Raw genomic sequence first — 13413 nt, forward strand, 5'->3', positions numbered from 1 at the left:
GGATCACCTAGAAAGTAAGCACCTCAGTATTCTGACATGGTTATTTCAGGGACAGTCTAGACAGTAACACAGTTTTCAGAAACATTTACTTCTACATGACCAGAATTCCAACCTCGTATTGGCCAACCATTTGGGGGTATCTTCCTTAGAAAGCCAGGAAAGCTACATGGAAGCCCTCATTCTACTGTAATATGCTTATATTCTGTGTAAGGTCCCTTTAATGTAAGAAATATAAATGTTTTTAATGAATCGTGTTATATCCTTTATAATCCCCACCCCCTATTAAAAATAATTAGAATTATCTTGAAATGTTTCCACTTCCACGCAATGAACTTTTGACAAAGTAATTTTATGGTACTTGAACTGGATCAATACATTCCGGTCAATACCAATGAGGGCGAGTTTGCCTAAAATGGCAGCCGCCTAATGGGAAACCAAAGGCTGCTTGGATCAATGACAGCCACACACAGTGCATCTTTGTAACTACAATCGATTTCCCAGAAAAGTAAATCAAGACAAAATCATTTGCCAAAGCCATGCACTGAGTATTTTTGTGGGTTTGTTTTTTTTTTTTTTGCTTCTTTTTAAATATCAGGTAGTTTTCTAATACTGAAATTTCAACTTCTAAAGATAATAACTTTGGCTATTAAAACCACCACTTTGAAACTTAAAGTAAAAAAATATCTTAACAATATGCAACTGGGTCTAATCTATTTCAATACTTTTTTTACTCACAGGAAAAGCGAGGAGATTTATGAAACCTACCTAAGAGATTAACCAGACATCGAGTGTTCAGTCTCTGATGTGTATCAGAGAGATCTATAACTCCCATCTGGTTACAATAAGAAGAAAAGTGAAAAACCTGGGGTTTCATTGTAACTTTAAAGGACAAAATATTTTACTTGAAATACGAAAACTGAAAGGCAATTTAGGGGGCCTAATATCCCTGAAGCAAATAGGAATGTCTTTCCACTGGAAATAAAAACAAACTGTGGAATACGAAAGATGCAAATGCTCGCTTTCCCTTAGAGAATCCACAACCAAGTGCCTCGCAGCCCAGGCCTGCTGTCTTCCCCGGAACCTGGAATTTACCTCTCATGGGGCTACTTTGATTTTCCTTCAACTTCTGAAATTGGCTTGGAAGTCTGCTTCATCCTGCTCAAGATATGAAGGCATATGTATTTTGATTTAATAAGAGGACTTTTCCGTTTCCCAATGAACAACCATTCTTTTACTTTAACTGGCTATATTTGAAGTTGAAATTTTGAAGAAATTTGTGCATTTGACCAAATTTCCATGTTTCCTTATGCTGATTTTCAGTAACTGATTCATTCTAGAATATACATGGCCCAAATTAATTTAAATCATTACCTCTCTAAAAGAAATTTACAAATTGATAGGCAGAGGGAATTTTTGTAAATAGAGTACAATGAGTGGTGATTTGCTCTGTCAATATTAAAATGGAATATAGATGACTGACCATAGAATGCCACTGCTACAGGAATAAACAAATGAATTAGGATAGAAAACAGAGTACAGAAATGGAACCATGTTCACTAGAAGTGCAGTATACTTATTAACTTGTTCTACATATGTTTATCAAATGATAAGAAAACAACCAAAACAGTCAAAATCCTTGAGTTCATGAGGTTATAATTTAGCAAGGTGGAGCAAAACAATCAGCAAAAATAAATGGGTAAATTTTCTCATCGGTTAGACGGTGAGAAGTACTACGACAAAAATGAGGAAGAAGAGAGAAAATAGCAGAGTGGTATGCTGTCATACACAGGTGCGCATGGTCCCCCCTGGCCAGGAGGCCTTGGTGCCAAGACTTGAAAGAGAACAGATAGCATCCTAAGCTGACAACTGGCCAGAGGACCAGCAGTGACAGGCTTCTGGTTGGACTGGTAGCCAGCATGCATGTCTCAATATAATGAAGGTAGCATTCCAAAACAATGAAGAAGAAAGGGGAAAAAAAATAATACATGATGTGGAACAAATGAATATCTCTTTGGAAAATACAAATGACTTTATATTCCCACCTTATTCCATGTACACACAAAAGTAAATTCAAGTGAGTTGGGAATGAAATGCAGAGCTCTCCAATTAAAGAAGTCAATAGGAAATCTCCATCCACATTTGCTCCACCCCCAAATCTTACCAAAACAATTGTCTGGAGGTTTTTGAAGACACAAACCTACAAAGAGGCAACAAAAAAAATTTTTTTTGGAAGGTAAGTAGAATGATGAGTAGACACTGAGCAGAACTCAGAAAGCTGACTCTTTGAGCAGCGGTGGGAAAGTCCAAGCTACCACCCCCACCTTCCCCACAGCATCCCCAAAGTCTCAGAGAGCAGGAGCACCGTGCACTTCCAGGAGTAAGGCTACGAATCAGAAGGCTGTGTACGGAGGACTTTGACATTTGACACACAGATCCTGCCCTCTGTTCTTCACAGGCAGCTTCTCCTCCTCTCTAAGAGAAAATGCAGGTTTCTCCTTGGGAGAGGGGAAAATGACTCAGCTACTTTGAAGCAGAGAGCTCATCCTTCTGCCCACGTGTGGCCCCAGGGGCAGGGGCCAGAGTTTTACCTTCCAGGGAGAAAGAGAAAGTGTATTCTTTGGTGAATTTGAACCAACCCAAGAGGAATGACCTAAACAAGAGGCAACATCAGAAAATTCATGGAAAAGTGGATTTAAAAGTTTATTTGGGGGGCCGGCACTGTGGCACAGTGGGTTAAAGCCCTGGTCTGAAGCACTGGCATCCCATATGGGCGCCGGTTCTAGTCCCGGCTGCTCCTCTTCCGATCCAGCTCTCTGCTGTGGCCTGGGAAAGCAGTAGAAGATGGCCCAAGTCCTTGGGCCCCTGAAGCCATGTGGGAGCCCTGGAAGAAGCTCCTAGCTTTAGACCGGCACAGCTCCGGCCGTTGTGGCCAATTGGGGAGTGAACCAGCAAATGGAAGTCCTCTCTCTCTGTCTCTACCTCTCTCTGTAACTCTGCCTTTCAAATAAATAAAAAATAAATCTTTAAAAAAAGTGTATTTGGGTCCAAGAATTTTTTGGAATCTATGTATAGTTTTTTCATAATATGCCTTTTCCATGAAATTTTTGAAGCCCCCAGATACATTAAAAACAAGGATTCCCCCACACCACTCCTCATTCAGACCACCCTACAATGAAGACTACTGTGCACAAAGGACTCTGAAGTATAAGCAGATAAACTACAAGGTATTTGAAAAAATCCACTCAGGGGAATGTTGGGAAAGAAGCAAACTAGAAAAGATAGAAGAAAGAAAACTTTAGGGAAAAAAAAAATGAACATGGCCAGTGTTGTGACACAGCAGGCTAAGTCACCACTTATAATATTGGTGTCCCATATTGGAATGCTGGTTAGAGTCCCAGCTGCTCTGCTTCTGATCCAGCTCCCTGCTAATGCACCTCTGAAAGCAGTGGAGGATGACCCAGGTACCTGCACCCCTGCCACCCATGTGGTAGACTCAGATGGAGTTCCTGGCTCCTGGCTTCAGTATGGCCTAGCCCCAACCGTTTGGGGAATGAACCAGAGGATAAAAGATCTTTCTCTCTGTGTCTCCCTGTGTGTCATTTTGCCTTTCAAATAAATAAATCTTAAAAAGCACACACACACACACACACACACAAAAGCAAAAATTAACATCCTCCGAGGACTAAGAGGAAATACTACACCTCAGAAACAAAACACACAGAAACAGGCGATAACAGAGCAGCATCTAGTGAAACACAAATGTAAATATAACAGAAAAGTCACCCTAGATTGATATATTTGACCACATTGAAATGCAGAAATTCTGCTTAACAGAAGCCATCATCATGGAAATGAAAAGATAAGCCTCAGAGTAGCAAAAAGTATTTGAAATTTTATGACCAATGAAGTATTTTGTACCCAGAATACACAAACAACTTTCAAAAATCAATAAGGAAAAACAGGCAGGAACCCAGTAGAAAACTGGGCAAAAGGTTTCAACAAACACTTTACCAAAGAGAATATTCAAATAGATGTGAAAAGGTGCTCACAGGAAAATGCAAATTAAAGTCACAGTAACAGGCCCTCAATCAGAATGGCTGAAACAAAAAGCAAACAGGCCAAGAGCAGCAAGCATTAGTGAGAACATAAAAATCAACCAACACCCTCACGCTCGGCCGGAGGGAAGGGAAATTGGTAAAACCCTTTTGGAAAACTGGCAACACCGGCCAGTAATTCTACTTGCAGGCATATATCCAACAGGGACACACACTTATGTGACTAAAAGACGTGCAAGAATGATCACAGCAACACTGTCCATCAAAACCAGAAATACTGGTCTATCGACAGTATAGTGGATATATACGCCAACAGGTTGCCATGTAGCAACAAGAACAAACCCAAGATAAATGAGTATTACAAACAATGTTGAGTGAAGAAGGCCAGGCACAGAAGAATATGGGTCGGTGTGTTGTTCCACCTGTGCGACTTTCAAACACTAAATGAGGGCAAATATCTCCTCACCAAAGAATTTGAGTTGCCAAACTGAAAAGATTTAAGGAGTGTGGGGCACATTAAGCGAGACTAATCCTCCACCAAAGCTCAACGTTAGAGGATTTGAGGGGCCAGCATTGTGGCACAGTGAGTTAGGCTACCTGCGACACCAGCATCCCAAGTCAGTTCTGATTTGAGTCCTGGCTGCTCTGCTTCTGATCCAGTTTGCTGCTAATGTGCCTGGGAAGGCAGCAGATGATGGTCCAGGTACTTGGGTCCTTGCCACCCATGTGGAAGCCCAGGATGGAGTTCTTGGCTCCTGGCTTTGACCTGGCCCAGCCCTGGCCTTTGTGGATATTTGGGAAATGGATCAGAAGATGGAAGACTGCAGTCGCTTGCTCTCTTCTCTCTCTCTCTCTCTCTGCCTTCTAAATAAATAAATCTTTTTTCCCCAACCTAACAGGAGTTTTTATTGTTTAAGACCCAGTCATGCATACTAAAATTTATATTTTCACCACTTTGACTTAGAAAATGCACTAGAAAAATAAACTTTTGGTCAAAACAAACACTGAAGTAGATGAATCCACCATGTGTCCCTATGACCAGAACCAAACTGAATTTCATTTTGAAGCCAAGAATGAGACCAGAGGCAGAACTGGTGCCCTCAGCAGGTCAGGAAATTCATGCAGCTCCCACCCCATCAGAGTGCTGTCAGCGGTTCTTGGCCACCGAGAAAGTTCAAGCATTTCACTTGTAACAGGGTCCTACCTGACAGGCCAGGAAGCCCAGCTGTATCCTCGAGAATCCACACTGCCAGCCGACACACTGCGGCCCGGGGGTTGCTCAGGGTGCCCGCGGTCCACAGATCCCAAGGCACCGTCCCACGAAGCAAGCTCCCCTAGGGAGGGTACCTGACTCACTGATGTTTGTTTCAGGGGACTGGCTAACAGCAGGAGGGCAGCTGGGATGTCCAGCTCGCACCTCTGAGGCCAGTCCCGCAGGCAGCAGCGCCGGGCGGTGATGCTGTCGCAGGTGGGGCCAGGCTGGCACAACTCTCCCACAAAGTCGTCCTCTGAGGTCAGCAGCACCGCGTTCCGGGTGGCGGCGTCCAGCCTGGAGGTCTGTGTGGAGAGTTCGGGTCAGACCCGTGGAGGAAGGATCTGTTTGCTGTTTTCTCTTTCAGAAATGGTTCTGATGATGGCAAAAATGCCTTTAAATATTCGCGGTCTGTTCACTCCGTGGACTGCCTTTATCCCAGTGGGGAAACCACCCTGGAGGATGCCAATCACCTTTTTGGCTATAAAAGGACCAAAATGAGATGCTTTCGATAAGCTCACTCCGCAAGAATCACAGTTCCATTCATCTGGGTTTCTTCAGACTGAAGGAGCCTCTCTAAGTTGGAGTGTATGGCGCGGAATGGGAGATTAGCTTGGGGTCCGTCTGTCTGGGCGGACACGGAGGACGAGGCAGCCGCGGGGGTCGCCGTGGGGCCGCACCGGGAGGACATCTTTCAAGCCCAATGGCTTCAGGTGACTGGACACTTCCGCCAGCGTCTCCGGCAGCTGTGGTAGCTGACCAGGAGCTGCAGGGCCCACTCGTAATCGAACTTGCGTGGCCGGAAGGCCTCGTCCAGAGACACCCTTAGGGTCGCGTGCTCCATGCGCGCCATGTCCCCAGGGGCCTGCACGTACTTCAGCCTCCTTTCCGGCTTCTCCTGCAGCTCTTCCCCGGCTTTGGCGACCAGCTCGTCAGACAAGGAGCACACGTAGCTCATTTTCGGAGACGGAGGCGGCCGCTTCTTGAGTCGCTTGCTTCTGACCTTTGCTACCTGGGGCCGCCCGGGCCTGGCCCCGCTACGGGGCGCAGCGCGGGTCAGTCCTCAGCGGGCGCCCTGGCGGGCAGCGCGCACCTAAATGAGTAAGTGTGCTCATGGCCTGGGAAAGCAGCGGAAGATAACCCAAGTGCTTGAGGCCCTGCTACGCACGCAGGAGAGCCAGCTGAGGCGCCTGGCTTCGGCCTGGCCCAGCCCTCACTGTTGCAGTCCCATCAGCAGGGAGCTGGCTTGGAAGCAGAGCAGCAGGGACTGGAGCTAATGCTCCAATATGGGCTGCCAGCATGGCAGGCGGTGGCCTAACCTGCTGCACCACAGCACCAGCCCCCTTCCCCAGATTTTTATGTCTGCGGAGGCTTCCTGGAACCCTGGATACCAAGCGGTAACCGTATAGGGTGAGGTTCCCGCGAGCCTTTGTCCAGCCACAACACTTTGTTCACAATAACCAAATGCAGTTTGCATTATACAGGTTCGTTTGCCAGTGTAAAACAAGTTAGGCTCATGAACGCTGAAAATCTGATGTTCTGAATAACCCTTTTCCTACATAGCACTTAGCAGATATTTTAAAAAATTCTGCAGTCGCCTGGTCGACCGAGCCTTCCTTGCTTGGGAGTTTAACATTTTTCACATCATACATTTTTCCCTTGAAAACACGTGAGCCAGCCGGTACTAGGCAGGAGAGGTTTCACGTTTCCTGACCCCAGTGATGTGACTATAAATTTCTTTGGTTTTCAGCCTCACAGCAGTGCTGTGAACCAAGTTTCTGGGTTTTTTTTTTTTTTTTTTTTGGCTTTTTTCTCCTCTCAGCCATCAGCTAATGAGCCCGTGGAGTTAACCGTTCTCCAGTCTTTTCCATAGTTACCTCATGTACTACAGATTCTACTTCAGCATTTTCTGGAGCAGGCGCCTGTGCAGATGGGTGAATTTCATCTTCCTTTTTCTGGATGAACCATAATTTTGATTCATTAACATTGAACTCACAGCCAACAGCACTAAATATAACTCATGCCTGAACGCAGCTCATCTGACGTGTGAATTTTCTCCATTAGGCACGTCACAGCCTTCCTGCACTTAGGCCACCAGGCACCTCCTCAGCACCATGCTTGCGGCCCATTTTAAACAATGACATCAAGCAAACGCCACGCCTCCCCCTTGCCGCCAAAGGCAGCCTGCAGACCCTCCTGGAGCTGGTTGACTGAAGCCATCAGAGCCTAGTAGGAGAATGAAAGTTCAAGTTTATTCAGCTGATCAAACTGAGGACTTAAAACTGGAAACAACCGGCCTGAATTGACTGCTCCACAAGCCCGAGGTGGGTTTCAGGTTTTATGCTTTTCTTCCTGAGTTTTACAACCTAGGTTTATGTGTGGCATCTTGGACACTGCCAATCAAAGAATACCTTGTTGATCACTGAACATTATCTGGTAATAGCTAACAAACTTGACTGTGGCTTAAGCAGGTGCGTTACATTCCCATTCTCCATGTTGCCTATATGCAGGGAGAGCAAAGAATGACACTAAAAGTAACGCTCACTGCTTCTTAAGGTATGTAGGTGTTTCCTTGGTCACAGTTGGAGTTTGGTGACAGGTCCCAGTACCTGGGAACCTTCTGCAGGTGTCTTCACTGCACAGACAGAATCCAGCTGACTCAGGCCTCTGTAGCAAATCAGTCCACCGTGAAGTTTGCAAGTTTGAAATGGCGAACACTTTGTCCCTGACCCTTTTGCAGTGGCTTCCCAAGATAAAAACACAGGGAATTCAAGAGGAAGCAATGCTACATTTTTTATTTTTTAATGTTTTATAGAAACCAAGAAAAGAATGTTATTATTCACAGTGTCCTTTAGGTGAACTCTGGGGTCATGATGTGGTTGAGAAACCAAATTTACCACTGAAAAGCATTGCACATGTGGGAGCATAAGAAAATATTTGCTAGGTATTTATAGATTCACTTTTTTTTTGGACAGGCAGAGTGGACAGTGAGAGAGAGAGAGAGAGAGGAAGGTCTTCCTTTTTGCCGTTGGTTCACCCTCCAATGGCCGGCGCGGCCGGCACACTGTGCTGATCTGAAGGCAGGAGCCAGGTGCTTCTCCTGGTCTCCCATGGGGTGCAGGGCCCAAGCACTTGGGCCATCCTCCACTGCACTCCCTGGCCACAGCAGAGAGCTGGCCTGGAAGAGGGGCAACCGGGACAGAATCCGGTACCCCGACCGGGACTAGAACCCGGTGTGCTGGCGCCACTAGGCGGAGGATTAGCCTATTGAGCTGCGGTGCCGGCCTCACATAATTTTTAAAAGCATAGGAAAAACATCTGAAATCTACGAGAGTGATAACCACAGTAACAAGAGGGTCCCATCCTCGTGTGTAGATCTCTGCACATTGACGCACACATACTTAATTTTACAAAAATGGCCCATCTCAGAGTTGCTGTTTCTATTATAGACACTTTTTCCATTTTTGGACACTTTTTAGGTCCCTCCTTCAACCTCATTTAACCCTGCCTTCTATGCTGATTTTTCCACGGGCTTATAATCAGATGCTAACATATTAAAACGTTTTTAGGTGTTTCCGTTTTCTATATTTTACCAAGAGGATTACTATTTTATAGATTTGCCTGTGTCTTGATTTTCTCACTTCCATCTTGGAAATGCCTCCACACCACACGGTATAGACCTGACTCCCTCTAAAGTTCACATTTCATGGAATGTACATCCCATACTATCTACTTGAACAATTTGTTTTCAGAAGATTTACCATGTGGGATTTGTGGAATAAAAGCTGCAATAAATATTCCTATATAATGTATATCATCTTAAATTTTTTTAAAATTTATTTTCATTTTATTTGAAAGGCAGACACACACACACACGCACGCACAGAGTCCCCATTTACTGGTTCTCTCCCTAAATGCCCACCACAGCCAGGGCTCAATGAGGCTGAGGCCAGGAAGCCAGAACTCAAACAGGGTCTCCCAAGAGGGGTGCCAGGGACATACATACTTGAGCCGTCATCTGCTGCCTCCCAGAATATGCAATAGCAGGAAGCCAGAGTGGAAGCAGAGGAGCTGAGACTTGAACCAGGCACCCAGATATTGGATGCAGATGTCCCAACCTAACTGGCCCCCAGATGTAGGTCTTAGTGTTTCTGTTCCTCCTGCCTAAATTCTCAAGTGTGGGCTAGTTAGCTGTATTACACTTGCACGTTGTTAATCTTTATATATGTAGCCAGATTACCTTCCAGAGGGCTAGAGCAGTTTTCAGTCCCACTAGCACTGAATCCATCTCTTTTCCACATATTTCCACCAGCCATAGAGGTGATCATTCTTGTAATTTTTGGATATGTACATATGCCAATTTTAGCAAATCTTTGGTGATTGTTTATTTATAGTAAATAACTTTCAGCTCTTTTGCTTTTTTAAGTGCTCTCTTCTTATTACTGCTCAAGTGTTCCTTATTTATTATTGAATTAATTTTTTATCTTTCATATGCATTGCAAATATTTTTCCAATCTAAGTCTTTTTACTTCTTTGGTATCTTTATTTTTATGTGTGTGTCATTTGTATATATGTATTGATATGTGTGTATATGTACAAAATAAACACACATATATATATTAAATTTTTCTGGCATCAGCTATGTCTATACAGAATTTCTGCCTTTAGTTTCGCCTTAAAAAGATCTCTCTGACCCTTGGGTCTCCATGTATTTATTCTCTTGGACTTTTTGTGAACATTGTATCATTTCTCTATTTATTTTATACTTGCTTTATTCCTTATGTGGTTTGTGTACAATGGACCAGTAGGACCTTCATTTTTCCAGAGGGATAGGTTGTTTGGCCCAAATCATTTGCCAAACAAACCACCTTTTCCTCTGAGCCAGCAGCGGCTCCGTGTGACAGGCTGTGGCAAAGGACACTGCACTTCTCTCCGCCCCACAGCCTGCCCCACTGCCTGTCTATTCCAGTGTCATTACCCTATGGTCCTTGTTACAAACCCTTCTTTTTACCCACGTTCTGCCTCACAGTAGCCACCGCCTGCTCTCACCTGAAGTCTGCACCCACCTTCTCCTGAACACAGGTAGCCCCAGCCCTGTGGTCAGCGTGGCCCCAGCACGCTGCTTGCTAAGAGGCCGTGAGTGCAGCGCCCTGCTCTGCCCCTGCCCTCCAGTCTCACCCCGACAGAATGGCAGGGCGAGGGGACTCTGGGCTGTGCTGGTGTCAGCAGCAGCCCCTTCCCCAACTGTACCTCTGATGGCTGCTTTGGGGCAGAGTTCCCTCTCTGAGAAAGAAGCCACCCCCTGGTTCTGAGCCTCTGGGCTCTGGCTGGGTCTTTATCACTATGGCCTCGCCTCCTGGAAGGAATGCAAGTGTGCCCAGGCCCTAGGAAACCAAGCCCAGTGCAGCAGGGCTACTGCTGAAATGACTTGCTGCTTCTACCAGGAGCCCTGCTCCCTGGAGCTGCGCTGCTCAGTGGTGTCTCCTTGGGTGCAGGACGCGCACAGATCCTCAGACCTATGAACCCAACCCCCACGGCCCAGAGGCAGCCATGGCACCTGCTGCTTGTTTTGTTATCTTCATGTTTATTTATCTCCCAGTAATATGTTCATGTCATCCCTTCTTCTGTTTTTAAGATTTATTTTATTTATTTGAAAGACAGAGTTAGAGAGGTAGAGCCAGACAGATAAAGAGGACTTCTGTCTGCTGGCTCACTCCCCAAATGACTGCAACAGCCAGAGCTGGGCTGATCTGAAGCCAGGAGCCCGGCGCTTCTTCCAGGTCTCCCACGCAGTTGCAGGGGCCCAAGGACTTGGGCCATCTTCCACTGCTTTCCCAGGCCACAGCAGAGAACAGAATGGGAAGTGGAGCGGCTGGGACTCAAACTGGCACCCAAATGGGATGCCGGCACTGCAGGCCAGGGCTTTAACTCTGCACCACAGCACCGGCCTCTTTGCTTCTTGATTTATAACGTTGAAACGCTATCAATTGGTTTTAAGCTGTTAAATGTTAGGGGTGTTTACACAAATCCAGCCTTCCTCTTCTGAGCCTGTTCTCTGTTGCTGGACCAAGATACCCCAGACTTGGAGATTTCCGAAGAACAGAGTTTATTTAGCTCAACAGTTCCGGAGGCCAGGAGATCCAGGAGCCTGGTACCAGCACCAGCTCAGCACCTGGTGAGGGCTTCCTGCTGTGCCATCACCTGGCAAGGACATCCCATGGGAGGCCGAGCAAGGTGCCCTTGGGTCTCTCTCTCTTGCACTGATGTTACCTTGGAGACCCCACCCTCAAGACTGCATCCAAATCCAGGCACCATCACCAACCCCACCTCCAAATACCACCCCCACAGGGATTTGGGGGTTAAGTTTCCAGCCTAAGAATGGCCATGCCCAGGCCACAGCACCTCCCAATCCCCGCATTTCCTTAGCCCAGGGCCCTCCAGCCTCACACAGGAACCTGCTCTCTGCAGCCGCTGGGGCTCCTCACAGATCTCCCCTGCCCTCCTCACTGCCGCTGCCCCTGCAGCCTGGCTCAGCTCTGCGGGCCTCCTTCCACAGCAGGCCGTGCACAGGCTGCAGCTGGGACAGTCAGCTCTTCTTCCTCCAAGCCCCTCTGACCTGCTTTCCAGCTTCTGAAAAGAAGATGAAATGTCCCCACCTGCTGCTAATTTCCCAGTGCATTCCCCCCAGTACACGCAGTGGCTTTTCCAGCAGAGTCATTGTCCACATGTCCTGGTGGCCCTGAGCCATTTTGGTAAGTGGGTCGGAGTCACAGGCAGTGTTTAGGACAGTACTTCTCCTTGGGACCAAGCCGCTGCCCAGAACATACCGGAAGCACAACTGACAAAAGCCCAAAGTGCCCTCTTGGGTGGCCCGGAGGGGCTCTGGAAACACCAAGTGCTGTCTCTCCTGCCCTGCACAAAGCACGTTTCTCCCTGAGGACCCAGCGTGAAAAGTCCAGGTCACTCATTAGGGACTGAACCATGCCCCGCCCCCAACTCCAGGAATTCACGTGGTAAAGCCCTAACCCCCAGGACCTCAGACTGTGGCTGAATTTGGAGATGGGGAGGGTGTCTTTAAATATGTGTTTACATTAACATGATGCCATGGGGGCGGGTCTTAACCCAGAATGACAGGTGCTGTTATCAGAGAGGAGATCAGGACACAGACACAGGGGGAGAAGATGCCTCAGGAGAAACCAACCCTTTGGGCACCTTGATCTCGAACCCGCAGCCTCCAGGACTGTGAGAAAGTAAGCACCTGCTATTGCAGCGCACAGTGGGTGGGACTTTAATCACAGCAGCCAGAGCTGAGGAACACAGCACCCTGATCAAGTGCTCCTCACAGCACATTCAGACCTGAGAAACTTAACCTCTGATAGACCAGCCGTCCAGATAAGAGCGATTCATTAGGCGACCAAGACCCCAGCTAGACAGGGCTTGTCTTTGCTTATATTACAGTTCTAAAGCTTTTGTAGCAATGATACTTGAAAACGCTTGTCACTCTTAAAGTGAATGGTCTACGGATGAGTATGGTTAATTGTGTTAACCTTTAAATTGGTCATATTCTGAATTAGCAGCTTTCCTGGGTTTCTGCTTTTCAAGGGGCTTCTGTTATGCATTTCAACTCCACAAGTGAATGTCGGCTCTGCCAGCATTTTAATCATTCCATTTAGCATGGAAATGATTACAGTGAATTACGTCACCCCTTGACCACTTGGCTCATAACCATCAAACAGAGAAACAGGGCCAGAGGCCTGCCAGAATCCAGCAGCTAGGATCCCAGGAGCTCCAACTGTAACACTTGGCACAGGTGCTCATGACAAAGTGACAGGGACAGGAAGGGAAGGCAGTGAGACCAGTCCCACGTGCAGGCATCACATGGGATGGACTGGGTAGCTGAGAATGCAAACATCCCTCATTGGGGACACCACAAGGTGAGGCCAAAGATTACCTAGAGGCACGGACGTCCAAGGACTTCCAAGGATGAGGGTGTGTGCTGGAGAGGAGAGAGAAGACTACCCCCATCTTGACTGCAGGAGCTGTGAGGGGGGAAGCACCCCCAAGTGCTTCCTCCACCTTCCCATGAGAGGCACCACCAGTGGAATG

The 13413-nt window shown here is 46.8% G+C and overlaps 1 pseudogene; it reads right to left on the reverse strand.

The window, feature by feature from the left end:
* Positions 1-581: 581 nt before the first annotated feature.
* Positions 582-6311, reverse strand: LOC138847374 (alpha-tocopherol transfer protein-like pseudogene; annotated as a pseudogene).
* Positions 6312-13413: the final 7102 nt, after the last annotated feature.

This window comes from Oryctolagus cuniculus, chromosome 1 (assembly GCF_964237555.1).
Source record: "Oryctolagus cuniculus chromosome 1, mOryCun1.1, whole genome shotgun sequence".
NCBI lineage: Eukaryota > Metazoa > Chordata > Mammalia > Lagomorpha > Leporidae > Oryctolagus > Oryctolagus cuniculus.